Below are 20,082 nucleotides of genomic sequence, written 5' to 3'. Positions count from 1 at the left end.
AGAAATCTTCTCGGTTCTGAAGGTTACAGATATCGGAAGGCAATGGAGAATGCCAGGTTGCTGGGATGGAGACAGTTACACAGATGGGGAGGGTTGCACAAACAGAAAGAGGTTCCTGTGGTCGGGAGGGGTATGGTGTCGGGAATGAGAGTACAATTTAACAAGATAAAGATCAAAGAATTGGAGAAGGATTAGGAGATAACAAATTTTTCACAGGTAAGGAAGGATTGTAGGAGCTGGAGAAGATTACATAGGTAGGGACCGATGGAGAGGTTAAAGACAAATACATTGACATGGAGGGTGGTATTGGTGGGAAAAGCTTACAGGGATAGACAGGGCTGTCAGGGTTGACAGGGATGAAGGAATTTAGTATCTACTGCAGAAGGTTAGGGACTGGAGAACCTGACAGAGACAGAGACAGAGACACAGAGAATGATGTGGACTAGAGGAGATTCCAAACAGAGGAAGGATTATCGAGACTCGAGAATATTACAGAGATCACGAACACAGCATGGGCCAGGATTGATGCCTGCGATCCCCTGTGCTGTCGCATTGAGGACCAGTACAGAAGAGGTGAAAGCAGGACCATCACAAGATGGTGGGAATGAAGCCTAGAATGTTGCTGTTCCTTACCCAGCTCTGTATCTATGTCCGGTCTTCCAGGTCTGAATATAGAAGTCTACTACCTCCACCCTGTGCTGTTCACTGTGAGTGATCTTACCAGCTGCAGGAATTACTGAATCTCCCTCTCCATCTCTCTCTGGCTGACCAACCAGTTTCAATGAGGTGATGGATGAGACAGGAGTTAGGAACATCTTGATGACCTGCATGTGACAGAAATAGACAGAATGGTAAATTAGACTGATGCAATGAGGATAACACATGCAGAATGGCGCTGAGTCCAGCAGAGATCTCGATAATCCCAGTCTCCATCCCTTGCCTGTGCTGCTGCATCTCTCTGGAATGGACAATTCTGTTGACTCAGGATCTCAGACCATCTGTAAGAGGGAAACATGCTGACAGAGGCAGTAAATAGACAGACACAGCGAGGGATACCAGATGGAGAGATACTGAGTGATAGCACATTATTAGATTTTGTATTACCAGGGAATTGTTTGAATTTGTAACAAAGGCACTGGGATAATTGTGAGGGGATTCAACCTTCCTATCTCATCATCTCTTTGGCAGTGGCTCACAGATGAGGCTGACTCTCTCCCACTCTCAGTGGGGGTGGGGGAGTCTGGAGTTGTCTGTACAGACCGATGTGGCCTTCCACAGACTCTGTTACACTTGAGGCAGAAGGTGGACATGGAAAGGGGGTGGGTGGGGCGTTGATATGACAGCGCGCTCCTTGTGCTGTTTTCTCCTGGATTCCCGTTTTCCCCACAGAAAGTCTCGAGGTGCTCGACACCTTCCCAATGCTCCTTCCCCACTTCAGACGGTCTTGGCCGATTTGATTCAGAGATGAAAAAAAAACCGATCAATTCTGAAGTAACCAACATTTAGAAATGTGGAGGAGGGCAGTAGGAAGAGGAAATATTGTCAGTGTTTAATCAGAGTAGCGGTACAGGGAGAATGGAAGGTGCTGGAGGTGGTGAGAGTGTTACAGAGAGGGGCAAAGGCCTGAACAACATTACAAAGTCAGTACGGATTGCTGCAGCTAGAGCTGTTTGCAAAGGTAGGGATAGACATATGTATTTTCATTGATTCATTCACGGCCTAAGGATGTCACCGGTTGGACCAACAGCCATTACCCTCCTGCTAATTGCCCAGAGGCAGCTCAGAGTCAGCCATATTGCTGTGGGACTGGAGTCACATGTGAGTCAGACCAGGTAAGAATGTCAGATATCCCTCCCTGAAGGACATACGTGAACAAGTTGATTTTTTCCAGATAATCAACAATGCTTATACAGAGGCCTCACTAATGTCCTGTACAGATACACCATGACATCCCAACTCCTACTCTCAATGCTCTGCCCAATGAAGGGTAACCCTCCCAAACGCCTGCTTCACCAGCCTGTCTACCCGTGACGCTACTTTCAAAAAACTGTGTACCTGCGTCCCTGGGTCACTGATTGACAACACAACACAGGGCCCGAACATTAATTGTACAAGTCCAGCCTGGTCTGCTTTACCACAATACAACATCTTGCATTTCTCCACCTGTTATTCCTAACCTCACTGGTCCAGCAGTACTGTTGATCCCATTGTACTCTTCGATAACCCTCTTCACTGTCCACTTTATCACCAATTTCAGTCTCACTCACAAACTTGCTAACCATGGCTCCTGTATTATCATCCAAACTGTTTATATTAATGATGCACAACAGTGACCCAGCACCGAACCCCATGGCACACCGTTGGTCACAGGCCTGCAGTTTGAGCGGTAACCCTCCATGAACATGCTCTGTCTCCTATCGTCAATTCTGTTTTGTATCCAGTTGGTGAGCACTCCCTGGTTATGTGTGATCTAAACTTCCTAACCAGTCTGCCATGCAGAACCTTGTCAAAGGCCTTGATAAAGTTCATGTAGACATCGTGTACTACTCTGCTTTGATCTCTCACTTGTCTACCTCCACACTCAGGTTTGAGGCATGATTTCCCATGCACAAAGCCATGCTGATGATCGTTAATCTGTCCTTACCTTTCCAAATACACGATGATCGTTTCCCTCAGAATCTCCTCCAACAACTTACCACCCTGCCATCAGTCTCACTGGTCGTAGCTGTCGATGATACAAATATCTCTGGGAGGGGCCCTGTAATTTCCTCCCTCGCTTCTCACAAGGCGCTGGGATATATCTGACCATGTCCCCAGCCTTTATATAACTTTTTGCATTTGAAGACATCCAGCACCTCCTATTCTCCAATGTGAATTCTTTTCAAGACATCCCTATGTATTTTCCGAAGTTCCCGAGCTTCCATGTCTTTCTCCACAGTAAGTCCGAACACAAAATATTTGTTCAGTATCTCACCCATCAGCAGTGATTCTACACAGACAGCCTCATTGACCTTTCAGGGGCCCGATTCTCTCCCAAGCTAATTTTTAGCCCTTGTTGAAACTTGTCAAAATGCTTCTGAAATTTCAAATATCCCTCTACTGCAACGAGCTTCCCACACCCTTATCTATTCTGCATTTATGGTCACACCAAAATATAGCATCCATCAGATTTAAAAATATTCCACTTTTATAAAATCATACATCTCCCATTGTTTTTTTTATTTCAAAATATACTTCATTCATAGGAATAAATCTTTGGTACTTGTACAATTTGCCATGTCGTTCATAGATTTATACATTGCATGTCTTAACATTACAAAGAACAGATTAAATTAATTGAATTTACAGTTATCCTATTTAGAGATCCCTTTATTAACCATCCAGTCTCTTAGTATTTAGCTGTGGCTTCAGCAGAACCCACCTACTGAGTGGGTGCCCTGTTATATGAAAGCAAAGAAAACTTCATTAACCCCCAGTTTATGGGGTTATCATTGTCCATTTGACTGTCCTGTCTCTGGGGTGGCTGTCTACATCCCCATGGTGAGCACGAACTGCTGGACCTTCGCTGGTCTGAGGTAGCTATCCAGCTCCTCACTGGGGTCATTTACCCGCTCTGGTGTCATTGAGCCAAGGCAAGGGTCCACGCTGTCCAGTTCTGGGTCTGACAATGAGACTGTCAGAGGATCACAGCTCTCAGTTGCCTGTAGTTGTGGGCAGTGGGTACCCCCTGGTTCTCACTGGGTGGAGTGTGGACTTCGGGGGTCCGTTGTTTCCTGGTTGGGAGGAAATGCCCTCCTCTTTACCTACGACGCTCTGTCTCTTCTTCTGGTGGTGATGGCCTTCTTTGCGCCCATCTTCCCCATCCGAAGAGCTGGCCGTCCCTCACTCGTGCAGCTGTCTTTTCCCCTTTTGCTGGGAGGCTTTGGGGGGTTGGCAGGATTTTCTCTTCATGTATTTAACAGGTATCCACTCCTCTGCCTGCTTGATTACCTCCTCCTCCATTTCTTCCATCTGCCCGGCAAGAGCTAGAATCAGCTGCTGTGTCTCTCCGCTGGCTGCCGCCTCCTCCACTCCCGCCTGTTCTTCTTTCTGGGTGCCACCAGACTCCGTTTCCCTGCTGTTCGGGTGGACCTTACTGGTCTTTGGGGGTCGCCGGCTCACATTGCCACCGCCAGCCATCTGTCAGTCACGGTGCCCAGCAGAGTGAGTCAAGGGGAGTCTCAGATCCCAGTCAGCGAGCTTGGACATGATCAGTCACGGTGCCCAGCACAGTGAGTCAGGGAGAGTCAGAACCCAATCAGCGAGCTTGGACACGGTCAGTCACGGTGCCCAACACAGTGAGTCGGGGGAGTCTCAGATCCCAGTCCGGGAGCTTGGACACGGTCAGTCACGGTGCCCAGCACAGTGAGTCAGGGGAAGTCTCAGATCCCAGTCCGGGAGCTTGGACATGGTCAGTCACGGTGCCCAGCACAGTGTGTCAGGGGGAGTCTCAGATCCCAGTCCGGGAGCTTGGACATGTTCAGTCACGGTGCCCAGCACAGTGAGTCAGGGGAAGTCTCAGATCCCAGTCCGGGAGCTTGGACATGGTCAGTCACGGTGCCCAGCACAGTGAGTCAGGGGGAGTCTCAGATCCCAGTCCGGGAGCTTGGGCATGGTCAGTCACGGTGCCCAGCACAGTGAGTCAGGGGAGTCTCAGATCCCAGTCCGGGAGCTTGGACACGGTCAGTCACGGTGTCCAGCACAGTGAGTCAGGGGAGTCTCAGATCCCAGTCCGGGAGCTTGGACATGGTCAGTCACGGTGCACACTCTCATCTACTGAAAACTTCGAGTTCTGTTCTCACTTGGACACGGCACTGGCAGTAACCAAGAGTTTGCTACATTTGAGATCTCACTTGCTAACCATCCACCTTGCTCCCTAAATTTTGATTCCCAGATCGCTTCACCCCTCCTACCAAGGTCATTCCTACCAACATGGACATGACCTTTGACTGCTCACTGTCCCCCAGATGAATGTCCTGCAGACACCATTATATTCTTAACCCCACTATCCTGGAATTACAGAAACACTGACACCTTCTTCAATTTCCTGACTCCCCTGTGACTATTGCTCCTCCTTGCTTTCCCCTCCCCTCCTGTACAGTCAGGCTGCTTGTGGTGCCGCAGACATGGCTCCAACTGCCCTCCCCTGAACAGCCTGCACCTTCATCAGCTTCCAAACCAGGAAACTGAATTGGGAGGGAGATATCAGGATATCCTTCCATTCCCTGAATGTTTCTCTTCGATTGTCTAGCCCCCTATTCCCTTTCTTCTTCTTGGCTGTCATGTCTGCAGGGTGATCTGCTCTCTGTGTGAGCTATTCACCTGTCTCTCAGCATCACAGATGTCCCATAGAGTCTCTAGTTACTATCTATGCTCCAAGACCCAGTATTCATCTAGGACACGAGCAGAGGCTATGACTTCCCAACGTAACAGAACATAGTTTCCATCTAATAAACATGTCTTGTCATGACTTGAAATGCAACATGTCTAGAGTAACTTAACTAATTACATAGAATTAAATTAACATCAGGAAAAAAAACCAATTTGGTTAATTCCCTTATTCAACTGTGGCTTACTGAGGGTAATATATATATTGGCTCAGAATTTCACTTCTCCCTCTTATTTCTGAGTTCAACCCTTATTTCAAAAGTTGAAAAAATAAATTTGCTAACTTCTATCAATTTACTGACAGTCCCTAATAACGGTGCATTATCTGCCAATGAATTTACAGTCTTTTCTGTGAAGGCTGTTGTACTTCTTTCAAACTCAGTGCAGGCCCGTCCCAGCAGCAGAAGGTTATCTGTGTGACTCCCAGGTATGTGTAATCCTCCAGCTCCCACTCCACTCTGCTCCCTCACACGGTCACCATCTCTATGACTGCCAGGTACGTGTAACCCACCAGCTCCCACTCCACTCTGTTCCCTCACAGTGTCACCGTCTCTCTGACTCCCAGGCACAATTAGGCCATGATCTTCAGTGCTGATTTCTATCCTCCCACTTTGCAGCCTCTGTAACTCCCAGGTGTGAGTGAACCTCATGCTCCTGCCCCAAGTTGCTCCGTCACATGGTCACTCCCTCTGTGACTCGGTGTTGATTTCGAGCCTCCTGCTCTGCTGTTTCTCCAACTCCAAGTCCTAGTCGGCCTCGATCCTCGCTGCTGATTAATATTCTCCCGCTCTGTGCTGCTCTCTCTCAGGTTCTCTCACTTTGTGACTCCCAGGTAATGATTGGCCTCAAGCCTCAGCTAAGATTTATAACATCCCATTCCACACTGCTGCCTTACAGGATCGCTGTTGTGCCTGGAAGACAGTGGGAAAGAGGAGGATTATACAGAGCAGAGGGTGTTACAGTGATTAAGCGAGCAATGTGGGATGGAACAGGTTATCTGGGGAGCGAGGCAGACCTGCAGTGTCGAAAGCAGGTCATTGGAAGATACAGTGAGAGTTGCAGTCACTGAAGAAGGCGAAGGAAGTATAGATAGTAGCTTGTTCATAATGGAGGTATGTAGAGTCAAAGTGTTTTTTCTGTGCTGCTTACAGAGACTTCAGCAAATGCAAATTGAGAGCCAGCAAGTGTTGTTCGGTACTGGAGACTGTTGGACGTTACAGAGTTAGAAGACTTGTAGTAACCGGGAGGAATATAAACTTTTGGAGCACTGGTGGTTTTCAAGGACCCTCAGGACATGAGGAGGTGCAGAGAATGGGAGCATTCCAAATAGTGGGATTGTGGGGGCTGAAAGTCCCGAGATGGATAAGGAGGATGAAAAGTTCCAATTTACCACATGCAACCATTGTAATTTTGGAGATTTAAGGAAGGGAACCTGTGCCGTCATTGATTACAGCTATATGGAGAGTTACAGAAGCTGAAGGGGTTACAAATTTAAAAAGGGAGAGATTTTAGGTGATCCGAAATTTAAACAAGAATAAAAAAATTTTTCGAGATCTCTAACATAGATGGGAATGGAAGAGGAAAGATAGTGTGAGGAACTATAAGAGTTATAAGTCGGGGGGATGTCAGATATAAAAAGGAGAGCTGCATTGTCCGTGTGCAGTTAGAGACATGAGACATGTGTAGCTGGAGGCTACACAGAAAACGACAGTTCCAACGGCTGGTGCAGTGGTTCAGGAAGGCAGCTCACCACCACCTTCTCAGGGACAACTCCAAATCACCAATAAATGCTGGCCCAGCCAACAAAGCTCATGTTCATGAATGAATGAAGGAATAAAAGATCTACAAGTAGCACTGAGGTCACTCAGGCAGTCCCTTTCAATAGCACTTCATAAACCCGGAACCACTACACACTGGAAAGACAGGAACTCCAGGTGCATGGGAACACTAGCATTTCCAAGGTGCCCTCCAAGGCATGCTCCATCCTCCCAGCACTGTGTCTGTCCCTACACCCAAAGGACTGCAGTGGGTCAGGAAGGCAGCTCCCCACCTCCAGGGAATTACAGATGGGAAGGTCATGGTGAAACTCTGCTGTTTACAGCCAGACAGAAAAATAAATCCAGCAGTGTGTGTAAAATGAAATTTCCGTTTCAGAATGACATGCTAAACATGGATTGAGGATGTGTCTGATCGGCACAAGGCAGAGAGTGTGAAAAAAGGGGTCTTTTTCACGATGGGAACTGGTGATGAGGGGAGCTCCGCAGGGGTCAGTGTTGGGACTACACTCAATATGTTATTCATTCAGAGTCTGAACAAAGGATGTGAAGGGGTAAGAGAAATGGGTTTCCAAGATAGATTCCAGGGATGAAATGCTTGTCATATGAGGAGCGGGTGAAGTCTCTGGGTCTGCACTTGATGAAGTTTCAGAGGCAGCAGCAGAATCTCATTCAAACTTACAGAATACTGAGGGGCCTGGATGGAGTGGACGTGGGCAAGATGTTTCCACGAGCAGGAGAGACTAGGGGCCAAGGGCACAGCTTCAGAGTGAAGGGATGACCCTTTAGAATAGAGATGTGGAGGAATGTATTCAGCCAGAGGGTGATGGATCCGTTGAACTCACTGCCTCCTGGGGCTGTGGATGCTAAGTGATTCAGTGTATCTAACTCAGAGATAAGCAGGTTCTGGATGAATAAGGAGATCAAGGATTACAGGGAGTGAGAGAATGGGGTTGAGAAACAATTCATCCACTGTCGAATAGTGGAATAGACCTGATGGATTGAATGGTCTAATTCTACACCTATACATGATGGTCTTATGGACTGCACTTATTGCATAATTTTCTAAGTGTGCAGTTAGTATTTCTGGCATATCGTTTAACATACATTCCAGCACATTTGTGAATATTGCTGTCACCTCTTGGTTTCAGATCAACTACAGAAAGCTACGCTATGGTGTAACCTGGGAATCCTGTTGTATAAATCTCAGAAAGGTAGCATACAGGGCCAGTAGGACATAGAGAAGGTAAATGAAATGCTGGCATTGATTCCAAAGGGAATGGAGAATAAAAATAGGAAAGGCTTGTAATAAATACAGAGGACTCCTGTCAGCCCACACTGAGTATACTGTGAACAGGTTTGGTCCCCTATCTGAAGGGAAAATGTCCTTGCATTGGAGGCAGCCCAGAGAAGGTTCACCAGGCCGGTCTTCAAAATGGAGGGATATTGATGAGCAGAGGTTGAGAAGGTTGTCCTTGCAGTCGTTAAAATTTGGAAAATTATGCAAATTTATTGATACACCAAAGATTCTTGTGTTCTCACAGATTCGGTACTGAGACATTGTTTCACTGAGCAAGGATCTGTAATCGGAGATGAAGGGGAATACAGTTACCAGTAACAGAGAAAAGCTGGGTTTTAGAGACTGGAGGATGTTACAGAGTTCGGTGGTTTGAGTCACTGTTGGTGGTTAGAGATCATTTGGTTGTCGGACTAAAATATGTCAAGTAGAGTGACAGGATTATCATTCTGAAGGATTTACAGAGACCGGGAGGAATATAGGGACTAGAGATTACACAGTAGTTGTTGGAGCTACAGAGGTTTTTAGAGAAAGGGAGTGTTATAGGCACTGGAGAGTAGACAGATGGGGTGGTATTTGGAGCTGCAGGAGTTTATAGAGAAAGGGAGGATTGGACGGACTGGAGAGTACACAGGTAGGGGTGGTAGTTGGAGCTGCAGGAGTTTATAGAGACTGGGAGGATTGTTGGTGATGGTAATTACACTGACATGGACAAGAGTTGGAGCTGCAGGAGTGAGAGAGATAGGGAGGTTTGAAGGGGCTGGATCAGTTCACACAGCCAGGCAGAAGTGATAGGGATTGGAGGAGCCAGAGATACTGAGGGTTGTAGGGCTGCAGAAGTTCAGAGAGTTACTGAGGACTGTGAAGGCAGGTTTACAGCATTTCCATCAGTTACACAGACATGTGGAGTGCTGTTCTGGAGTGAGTTACAAAAATCAAGAGGGTTGCAGATACTGGAAGATATTACAAAGACAGTGAGCTGTAGGATTTGAGGACGTTACAGCGACAGGATGCGTTGAGGAGTTGGAGGCTGCTACAGGTGTTAAACATGCTGCAAGGGATCAATAGCCTTACATAGATCGGGGGATTGGAAGTTCTGGAGATAAAGAATGAGAATGGCAGTAACTGAAGAATATCACAGAGATGGGGAGTAACATATGAGTTAGAGGAGTTATAACATGAGATGGGCTGCATTCAATGGAGTCAGAGAAGATACAGTGAGATCTGAAGGGACTACAGGTGATCAAAAGGACAGTGAGGCTTCTCACTGTCGGATTGGGTCAGTTTATGCAGACATGGGGTATTTTATGGAATTGTGCTACTTACAGAGATTAAGAGAGTTGCACAGAATTGAGGAGAGAACAGAGATATGGAAGCCTGTAGTTAATTAAGACTTTTGTTGATGTCAGATGCTGAGGTTCTGGAAAATATATGGATCAGAAAGCTGTACAATCTGTCAGAGCTTACAGAGACAGGAACAGCAATAGATCCTGGAAGGACAAACACAGATATGGAGTATTGCAGACACTGGAGGAGGTTTCTGCTTGAGGGATGGTTGTAGGGGAGTGTAACGTTTACACAGATAGGGGTGTCAGAGCTGGAGAAGTTTATGAAGATGATTAGATTGATGGGGAGACTGGAGGAGCTTACATTGACAGGGCGGGTGATAGCGACGGGAGAATGTTACATAGATAGTAAGTCTTGTAGAAACTGATCGGGAGAGTCACAAGCATTGGAGCTGGTTCCACAGATCGGGGGTTTTACAGGGTCCTGAGAGGATTACGCAGGTAGGGAAGTTTGTAGGATGTTCACATTTTCAGAGTGCTTCAGGAATAGAAAAGGTTACCCAGTTAAGGAGGGATGTTGGAGCTGTGGGAGTTCACAGAGACTCAGAGGTTTGAAGGTGTTGGGGCTGATTATGGATAGAGGAAACAAACGCAGACACAGGGAGAAGGTGCAATCTCCACACAGACACACAGTCACCTAACGCTGGAATCGAATCTGTGTCCCTGGCACTGTGAGTCACCATTGCTCAGCACTGAGCCACCGTGCTGCCCATATTGCAGATTTACACAAAGGGAGAGTGTTTGAGGTGCTGGGAGGACTGTAGGGAGTGAATGAGCAAACAGGGATGTGGAGTGCTGGTGTGGCTTGAAAAGGGTCTGGAGGTGTTCATATCGGTAAGGAGGTCGGTAGGGTTGGGAGTAGGTTACTGTGGTCGTGTGGTGCTAGAGGCCAGGAGGCAGGAGTGTGATCGGACCTGCAGAAGGTTACAGTGATATCATGTTCTCTTGGGGCTTGAGGAAGGTACACACGTGGATATTTTGCTCCAGGCTTGAGGATTTTACAGAGATGGAGTTACTGTAAGTATTGTGCAAAAAAACAGAAATGGGAATTGTTGTCCGGAGTGCAGGATGAGATTATACAGATTGGGCATGTTATCGACATTGGAGCAATTTACACATTGGGAGAGTCGTCAGCATTGGAGCAGATTTCAAATTTCCAGCAGGAATATGGGAGGGGTGGAGGTTACAGAAATAGGAAAATTTCTGGGAAATACAAGCATTCAAGACATTGGCACAAACAAGTTAGACCGAAAGGCATGTTTCCTTGCTGTATGTCTCGATCACATGACAAGAGACAGCGTGAGGGGTGAATATAGACAGAAAGATCCCAGGTTTCAATACCATCTCCTTGAGGGAGGCCTGCTTTCCCCTCTGTTGTACTGATCCTCATTAAGACAGCACAGGCCTGCATTGCTAACTGTCAACTTACTGTATTGACAGAGGAAGGCTCAGTACAGCAGAGATGAAAATTAACAAGAGGCGGGGTTTGATCCTGGGACCATCATGCTCTGTGTTCGTGCTTCAACACTGTATCTGTGTCATGTCTTCTGGACCAAAGCTCGATCCCTTAAGTACACTCTGCTCTGTTCACTATGAGTGATCTTACCTCGCTGCAGGATTTACTGAAGGCTCCAGATCTCACTCTCCATCTCTCAGGCTGACCAACTGTCTTCAGTGTGGTGATGGACGAGACAGGAATTGGGAATTCTGTTTAGTCAAGAGCATCCTGAGTATCTACAGGAGATAGAGAAACAGACAGAATGGGAAATTAGACTGATGCAGTGAGAGTTACACATGGAGAATGGCACTGAGTCCAACAGAGATCTGGAATATCTGAGTCTCCACCCCTGGTCTGTGTTGCCTCATCTCCCTGGAGTGAAGAATTCTGTTGGCTCAGGATCTGGAGTAGCTGCAAAAGGTGCAGTCACCGGCATCAATTAGACCCTCACAGTGACAGATATCACATGGAGAGAGACTGTGTGATATCACCAGAGTGCAGGAAGGTATCAGGATCAAATCGCGGTCAGGAAGAATGTGCACTGGGATCAGTACTTAGGGATGAGGGAGCTATCAGTGGACCATGGAATGACCTCGTGTTACTCTCACTAGACTGTTCATCCAGAATTTAACGCCGACCAGATATCCTTTCCTAATTTAATGTCAGAGTCAGGGATACACATCTAACCGCTTAATAATACCCTTTCAGTAAACAAAGCTGTTCTAGGCTGCCAGTCTGGCCTACACATGAATCCAGACACAGGGCAAAGGGATTGACGCTCAAATGCCCACTGTAATGATCTGACAAGCCACTCAGTTCTAAGGCTGGTTAAGCTGGGCATGCGATGCTGGCCAGCCAGAGACAGCAACATCCCATGAGTGATTTTAAATCAACACTGCTGGGAGCAGTGTCCTGGCCAATCATGTCGGTAGGTTTATGGAGAGGGCTTTAAACTGACATGGAGTGTACAGGGACATAGTTCAGATGAAAGGAGCTTTCCAAATCCAAAGGGAAAATGTGAAGCCTCGCAACAGCATGGGAATGTGGATGAAGACAAGCAGAAAAGGAAGGGACAGAGTTTAACTAAAACTGTACATCAATGAATCTGTTTGTGACAGGACATTGTGGGGAAGAGACAATTATAATGTTGTTTTGATTTGGAATGGACAAAGTATCTACAATAAGGTAATAGACTTGGGACACAGAGATAAATGAGACTTAGTCACCAGACAGACATGATTGCAGGGTGAACAAAAGGTGGAACATAAATATTCAACAGTAAACAACCTTACAGGATCTCAGGGAGAATGGAAAAGCAAGATGGGAACCCTCACACTAATGGATAACAAAGGCATTACAGAGAAAGCATTTGGTCTCAGATTATGCAGCTGAATCAGCCTGAATGCAAATTCCGGGTGCTGCGTCAAAAACACAAGCAGGAGAACAGTTTTTATGCTGCCTTTCAGTATTTCATTGCTCATCCCTGCATTAAACAGGAATTCTTTAGAAATTGTAGCAATGTTGGTGTGATAATTTTTGGAGACTTCGATCTTTGTATAATCTGGGACAGACACATTGGCAAGAGTGATATTAACCGAGATCCTCCTTGAATATTTTTGTCAGTGTTTCTTTGAAGAACTCATTGTGCAAATAGCTAGGGATTTAACTATCTCAGATCAACTGTTGGATGATGAAGCTAAGTGAATGAGTAATGTCACATCGAGATCCTCCAAGAAATTGGACCGGAATTCAAAGAGATTATGACATTTTAAAGTGACCATAAAGCACACCCGAGCATCACTAACAAAGACCATTATATGATATTGAGAGAGAACTGACCAAGGTAAACAGGGGAAACAGACTGAAATGTCAGGCTGTAAATGAACAGTGGAAAACATTTAGAGCCAGAGAGACCTAGAGACGTACAGCACATAAACGGACCCTTCGGTCCAACTCGTCCACGCCGACCAGATATCCTTTCCTAATCTCGTCCCATCTGCCAGCACTTGGCCCATATCCCAATAAACCCTTTTTATTCATATACCAATCCAGATGCCTTTTGAATGCGGCAATTGTAACAGACTCCACCACTTCCTCTGGCAGTACATTCCCTACATAACCACACTCTGCGTGAAAAGGTTTCCCCTTAGGGCCCTTTTAAATCTTTCACCTCTCACCTTAAACCTACGCCCTCCATTTCTGGTCTCCACTACCCCAGGGAAAAGACCTTGTCTGTTTATCCTATCCATGCCCCTCATGATTTTATAAACCTCAAGAATGTCACCCCTTAGCCTCTGACGCTCCAGGGAAAACAGTCTCAGTCGTTTCAGCCTCTCCCGATAGATCAAATCCTCCAATCCTGGCAACATCCTTGTAAAACTTTTCTAAACACTTTCAAGTTTCACAACATCCTTCCAATAGGAAAAAGACCAGAACTGCATGCAATATCCCAAAAGTCCCCTAAACAGTGTGCTGTACAGCTGCAACATGACCTCCAAGCTCCTATAATCAATGCTCTGACCAATAAAGGAAAGAATACCAAACACCTTCTTCACTATCCGCTTACCTAGGTAACACTTACAGGGGCATGGGTGTGGACATGGATTGGACGATGGGTGTGGTGAGCTGGGGGCGGTGTTGAATGGGTTTGGGGATGGGCTGAGGGTGATGTAGGATGTGTCTGGGAGTTGGGGGCAGGCGGCGGGTGGAGGGTGGTGTCAGACGGTTTTGGGGCAGGATTCGCTGTTGGGTCGGTTTGGGGGGGTGACGTTGAGAGGTGGGTGGGGGCTGTGTTAGATGGGTTTGGAGGCGAGCGGGGTGTGTTTTTGGGGTCTGACAGGGTGTGGGGGCTCGCTCATGGCTTCCTGCTGCCTCGTCACCTGAACAGACTGAACTGGACTGAAAACACCGAGCCCCAGAGGAAAGGTATTGAATCGACTAACCGAATAATCAATTATCCGAACCAAATAGTGCCCGTCCATCTCGTTCAGATAATCCAGGTTCCTCTGTAAACGATCTGGACGATACCCGAGTGTTGTGAGTTTTACCTTCACCCAATCAACCCCTGCTCGATCCTGCTGAATGGCCCCAATATTGGCCTAGTTTCGGTTTAAGACCTAAATCTGTCCACCTGTCTGATCTTTTTCCACAACTATGTTAAAACAAAGACAGTTGTGGTGACTGGACGCAATGTGCTCTTCGACTGATACTTCAGTCACTTACCTGACCTCGTTTTCTGAGGAGAGGCCCAGTGTTGTACCCGCCTGAGTAGCCCAGAGACCTCTAAGTTTTGATTGAGGAAACTTTCTTGGACGCATTTTACAAATTCCACCCAGTACGGGCCTTTTACAAATTCCACCCAGTACGGGCCTTTTACTCTCTGGGTGACCCAGCCAATCCAGGGCAAGTTAAAATCTCCACCCGATACTACTCTATTATTTTTATAGGTACCTGCAAACTCACTACACATTTGCTCCTATCGTACCCGCTGGCTATTTGAGGGTCTAGAACACGATCCCAGCAGACTGACCATCCCCTCTTTGTTTCTAACTTTTAAATTTATGGCCTCATTTGATGACTGCTTAACAGAATTGTTTCGATGCACAGGTGTCATGTCCTTCCGAATCAAAAGGACAACTCCCCCTCCTCACTTACTTGTCCTTCTGTCACGCCTGTAGTTTCTGAATCCTGGAACACTGAGCTGCCAGTCCTGCCCTTCTCTCAGTCATGTTTCTGTTTTGGCTATAATATCCCAATCCCCAGAGCTAATCCATGCTCTGAGCCCATCTGCCTTACCAGTCAGGCCTCGTGTGTTGAAATAAATGCCCTTTAAACCAGATATCTTTCCCTCCCTCGACTGTGCCCCTGGATATCCTGAATAGGTAACTTGCTCTTGATGGCTGATGTATTTCCCCTGACTTTTAGATGGTCCCTTTCTCACTCAGAGTCTCAACTCCCTGGCAAATTAGTTTAAATCCTCCTGGGTAAGACTACCTAATCTCCTCCCTGGGATACTTGTGCCCCTTTGCTGCAAGTGCGAACCATCCCCTTTGTACAGGTCCCTTCTACCCCAGAAGAGATCCCAATGACCCAAGAACTGTAAACCCTGCCCACTATACCAGCTCCTCAGGCACACATCCATCCGGCCTACCTTTCTAATTCTATCCTCAATGGCACTTGGCACTGGGAGTAATCTGGAGATCATTAAGGTCAATATCCTGCTTTTTTAACTTCTCACCTGACTCCCTGTACTCATTTCACAGGACCCATCCCTTTGTCTACCTCTGTCATGTGGACCGATGTGCACAATGACCTCTGGATGTTCACCCTCCCCCTTCATAATGTTCAATAACGACTCAGAGACATCCTTGACCCTGGTACATGGGAGGAAGCACATCATCCTGGGGTCTCCTGTGGATCCACACAGTCTCCTGTCTGTCCCCCTCACGACTGTGCCTCCTATCAGTATCACAAACATTAGAGAGGATTTGGCAAACAGAGACAGGGAGGAACTCCCTGCAGTTGGGTCCATGTTAGGAAAGTGGAGTATTTTAAAGTGATGCAGTGAGAACGCAGGGCCAGTGTGCTCCTTGAAGAGTGAATAGCAAAGGCAGCAAGTCCAGCGAATACTGATCAAGTGATATCGTGAGTTTGATAAAGAAAATACAGTGCAATAAAATCAGGTGAAGCCCTTCACAAGTATAGAGAGTGCAAGGGGATTTTGGAAAATGTGGGATCAACAATGGTCATGAAATATATTGGGCTGATACGATTGTGGAAAAGTCACAAGTATTTTATCAGCATCGTGAGAGTAAGAGGCTTCCCAGCGAAAGAGGGAGGCCTGTTAGAAACCAAAGGTACAATCTGTGCATGGAGCCAGAGGAAGTAGGTGAGGTCTTCAATGAATACTTCCCACCTGTATTCACACAGGAGAAAGGCATTGCAGCTGGGGGTTTCAGTTGGGATGGTGAGGTTCCAGAACATGTTAAGATCGATAAAGGGGAGGTATTAAATGTTTTCAGAGGCGTAAAGGTGAAGAAATCTCCAGTGCCCAATTAAATGGAGAACATAGATACAATATAGAACAATACAGCACAGAACAGGCCCTTCGGCCCACGTTGTTGTGCCGAACATTTATCCTAGCTTAAGCACCCATCTGTGTATCTATCCAATTGCCGCTTAAAGGTCACCAATGATTCTGACTCTGCCACTACCACGGGCAGCGCATTCCATGCCCCCACCACTCTCTGGGTAAAGAACCTACCCCTGACATCCCCCCCATACCTTCCACTCTTCACCTTAAATTTATGTCCCCTCATAACACTCTGTTGTACCCAGGGACAAAGTTTCTGACTGTCTACTCTATCTATTCCTCTGATCATCTTATAAACCTCCATCAAGTCATCCCTCATCCTTCGCCATTCAAATGAGAAAAGTCCTAGCACTCTCAACCTACCCTCGTACGACCTATCCTCCATTTCAGGCAACATCCTGATAAATCTTCTCTGCACCGTCTCCAACGCTTCCACATCTTTCCTAAAGTGAGGCGACCAGACTGCAGAGAGTCCTGCAAATGTGACTTAGCCAAGTTCCTGTACAGCTGCAACATCACTTCACGACTCTTATATTCAATCCCTCTGCTAATGAACGCTAATACACCATAGGCCTTCTTACAAGCTCTATCCACCTGAGTGGCAACTTTCAAAGATCTATGAACATAGACCCCAAGATCCCTCTGCTCCTCCACCTTACTAAGAACCCTACCGTTAACCCTGTATTCCGCATTCCTATTTGTACTTCCAAAACGGACAACCTCACACTTGACAGGGTTGAACTCCATCTGCCACTCCTCAGCCCAGCTCTGCATCATATCTAAGTCCCTTTGCAGCCGACAACAGCCCTCCTCACTATCCACAACTCCACCAATCTTCGTATCATCTGCAAATTTACTGACCCGCCCTTCGACTCCCTCTTCCAAGTCATTAATAAAAATTACAAACTGCAGAGGACCCAGAACTGATCCCTGTGGAACTCTCCTTGTAACTGGGCTCCAGGCTGAATATTTACCATCTACCACCACTCTCTGACTTCGACCGGTTAGCCAGTTTTCTATCCAACTGGCCAAATTGCCCTCTATCCCATGCCTCCTGACGTTCCACATAAGGCTACCATAGGGAACCTTATCAAATGCCTTACTAAAATCCATGTACACTACATCCACTACTCTACCCTCATCCACATGCTTGGTCATCTCCTCAATGTATTCAATAAGACTTTCAAGGCAAGACCTACCCCTCACAAATCCGTGCTGCCTCTCCCCTAATCAAGCAGTGTATTTCCAGATACTCATAAATCATATCCCTCAGTACCCTTTCCATTACTTTGCTTACTACCAAAGTAAGACTAACTGGCCTGTAACTCCCGGGGTTATCCCTGTTCCCTTTTTTGAACAGGGGCACAACATTCGCCACTCTCCAGTCCCCTGGTACCTCACCCGTTGACAGTGAAGACGAGAAGATCATTGCCAACGGCTCTGCAATTTCCTCTCTTGCTTCCCACATAATCCTAGGATATATCGTGTCAGGCCCATGGGACTTGTCTATCCTCAAGTTTTTCAAAATGCCCAACACATCTTCCTTCCTAACAAGTATCTCTTCTAGCTTACCAGTCCGTTTCACACTCTCCTCTTCAAGAATATGGTACCTCTCATTTGTAAATACTGAAGAAAAGTACTCATTCAAGACCACTCCTATCTCTTCTGACTCAATATACAGTCTCCCACTACTGTCCTTGATCGGACCTACCCTCGTTCTCGTCATTCTCATGTTTCTCACAAACGCATAAAATGCCTTGGGGTTATCCTTGATCCTACCCGCCAAAGATTTTTCATGCCATCTCTTAGCTCTCCTAATCCCTTTCTTCAGCTCCCTTCTGGCTATCCTGTATCCCTCCGACGCTCTGTCTGAACCTTGTTTCCTCAACCTTATGTAACCTCTTTCTTCCTCTTTACTAGATATTCAACCTCCCTCATCAACCAAGTTTCCCTCACACGACCATCTCTTCCCTACCTGACAGGTACATACATATCAAGGTCACGTCGTATATGGTCCTTGAATAAGTTCCACATTTCAACGACATCCTTCCCTTACAGCCTATGCTCCCAACTTATGCTCCCCAGATCCTGTCTTACAACATCGTATTTACCCTACCCCCAATTGTAAAATCTACCCTGTTGCATGCGCCTATCTCTCTCCATAACCAATGTGAAAGTCACAGAATTATGGTCACGATCACCAAATTGTTCACACACAAACAAGCCTTGTCCCGGTTTGTTACCAAGTACCAAATCCAAAATGGCCTCCCCTCTGGTTGGACAATCGACATACTGAGTTAGAAAAGCTTCCTGGACACATTGCACAAACACTGCTGCAGTATCCCAGGCTGCTATGTCATTCAGAGAAGGACATCTGCTCATCCTCACATGGTCTGCACGACATACCCCCTGCAAAGGTTTTGCCTCCCAATTCCACTCTTCAAAGGCCAAGCAAGTTCCTCAGTTCAAGGGCAGCTAGGACTTAGCAAGAAAGGCTGGTCAGCCAGAGACACCCTCATCCCAAACCTGATTTAATAAATAATCCATTAGGATGGTCCCACTGGAACCGTGCTGGGATCAGTGTCCTGACCAATCATGTCGGTAGGTTTATGGACAGTGCTTTAAACTGACAGAGAGGATGCAGGGACAGGGTTCAGGTGAAAGGAGCTTTCCAAATCAAAAGAGAAAAGGTGAAGCAATGGAACAGCATGGGATGTGGCTGAAGACAAGCAGAAAGGAACAGGAAGGGACAGAGTTTAACTAAAATTGTACATTAGAAAATAGATTTGTGACAGAAAATTGTGGGAAAGAGTAAGTTTTTTTTGTTTTAATGGACAACGTTGCTGCAATAAGGTCGATGGATTTGTGACAGACAGAGAGATAAAAGAGATTTACACACCAGGAAGACATGGATACAGGGTGAACAAAAATATTCAATGGTTCACAGTCTTGCGGAAACTCAGGAAAAATGGGTAATTCGAAAAATAATTGATAACAAAGGCATTACAGAGAAAGCATTTGGCTGCAGATCATGAAGTAGAGTCAGTCTGAATGTAAATTCTGGCTACTATTGCCAAGGACAAAAGCAGCAGAACAGTTTTAGCCACTGAACAGTATTCCATTGCTCATCATTGCATTAAACTGGAACTCATTGGAATTTTTTAACAAAGACATTGTGATAATTTTGGAAAACCTCAATATTCGTATAATCTGGGACAATCACACGGTCAACATTGATATTGGAAGAGGACTTAGGTTATTTTGTTAATATTTCGTTGAAAAACACATTGTGCAACTGGCTAGGGGCATAAATATCGCAGAGCGACCGTGTAATGAAACTTCGTGAATGAGTAGTGTCGCCAGGAGAGATCCTTCAGGAAATTGTGATAAATTGGATTTTAAATAAATATAAAGTTTTAAAGTGAATCACAGAGGACAAGCTGCAACGAGAAACAAAAATATCCGATTATATGTGTGTGAGAGGAGAAATGACCAAGGTAAACAGGCTAATCAGGCTAAACAGACTGAAACATGTGTCTGAAAATGAACAGCAGAAAACATTCAAAGGAAAAGTGTAAAACACTCAACAGAAGGACTTCTATTGAAACAATGTAAACCTCAGCAAGAAATCCCCACTGATCCCGCAC

Source organism: Chiloscyllium punctatum, chromosome 7 (assembly GCF_047496795.1).
Source record: "Chiloscyllium punctatum isolate Juve2018m chromosome 7, sChiPun1.3, whole genome shotgun sequence".
NCBI classification, from domain to species: Eukaryota; Metazoa; Chordata; class Chondrichthyes; order Orectolobiformes; family Hemiscylliidae; genus Chiloscyllium; species Chiloscyllium punctatum.
The sequence above is the reverse complement of the archived record's forward strand: the minus strand, read 5'-3'. Positions refer to the sequence as shown.